Source organism: Gracilinanus agilis, unplaced genomic scaffold, assembly GCF_016433145.1.
Source record: "Gracilinanus agilis isolate LMUSP501 unplaced genomic scaffold, AgileGrace unplaced_scaffold44371, whole genome shotgun sequence".
In the NCBI taxonomy this organism is placed as follows: Eukaryota; Metazoa; Chordata; class Mammalia; order Didelphimorphia; family Didelphidae; genus Gracilinanus; species Gracilinanus agilis.
Window position 1 is genome coordinate 1 of NW_025378435.1, and position 1,060 is coordinate 1,060.

The 1,060-nt window shown below is 43.5% G+C and overlaps 1 pseudogene; it reads right to left on the reverse strand.

Moving 5' to 3' along the window:
- Positions 1–20: 20 nt before the first annotated feature.
- Positions 21–405, reverse strand: LOC123255343 (annotated as a pseudogene).
- Between the last annotated feature and the right edge of the window lie 655 nt (positions 406–1,060).

Genomic DNA, 1,060 nt, shown 5'->3' on the forward strand with positions numbered 1-1,060 from the left:
GAATCAGCCCATGCTCTCACCCTTGTGTTGCATCATCAGGTGCTGGGCCACCAGTGAAGCTGAGCTATCAGCCACTAGAGACTTCACAGAGTTGTTCTGGCTGTACTACAACACAAACCTTCGGATGAGCTCATAGGTAGTAACATAACATTGGCCAGAGACCATGTTGACCATGAAACCCCGATAGAAGCCCAACACCCCATCTGTCCACAGAATCTTGACAAAGGCATCAAAAGTTCCTTGATAATGGCTCTTGCCCTTCTGTACCTGAAGTTGTGTGTGGATGAGGGTGAAGGAGTAGACACTGATTCGGATAATCATTGTCATTGCCAAACCAAATACGTAGAACTTCTTCTTGTCCAGATGCTCCCACTCAATGATTGGGATGTTGCGTTTATCCTTCATTGTGCCTGAATGCCTCCTGAACTCTGGACAGCCCGTCGACAGTATAGGCGTCCTGCAGGCCGGCACTCCTAGGCTGTTGCTCCTGCCTTGGCTTCAGCTCCCAGCAGCCGGGACCTGGCAACGTCTTCCTCCATATTGGCCCGGCTCCCCACACTGCCGGAACCGAAAGTTCTCCACATATCTATTAAATATAATTTTCTAGGATTTCATTCACCTCTTTTATCTTTCTTGTTTATTTTTTGGTTTGATTTATCTGGATCTGAAAGAGGAATATTTAGATCTCCCACTAGTATGGTTTTACTATCTATTTCCTTCTTGAGATCTGCCAGTTTCTCCATTACCAATCTGGTTGCTATGCCGTTTGGTGCATACTTATTGAGCAATGTTATTTCCTCATTGTCTATTCTGCCTTTAATCAGGATGTAATGACATTCCTTGTCTTTTTAAATCATATCTATTTTTACTTTGGCTTTGTCAGAAATCATAACTACCACTCCTGCCTTCTTTTTCTCATTTTATGCCCAAAGGATTTTGCTCAAGCCTTTTACCTTAAACCTCTGTATGTCCACCCACCTCATATGTGTTTCTTGTAGACAACATATGGTAGGATTTTGGTTTCTAATCCACTCTGCTATTTGCTTCCTTTTTATGGGTG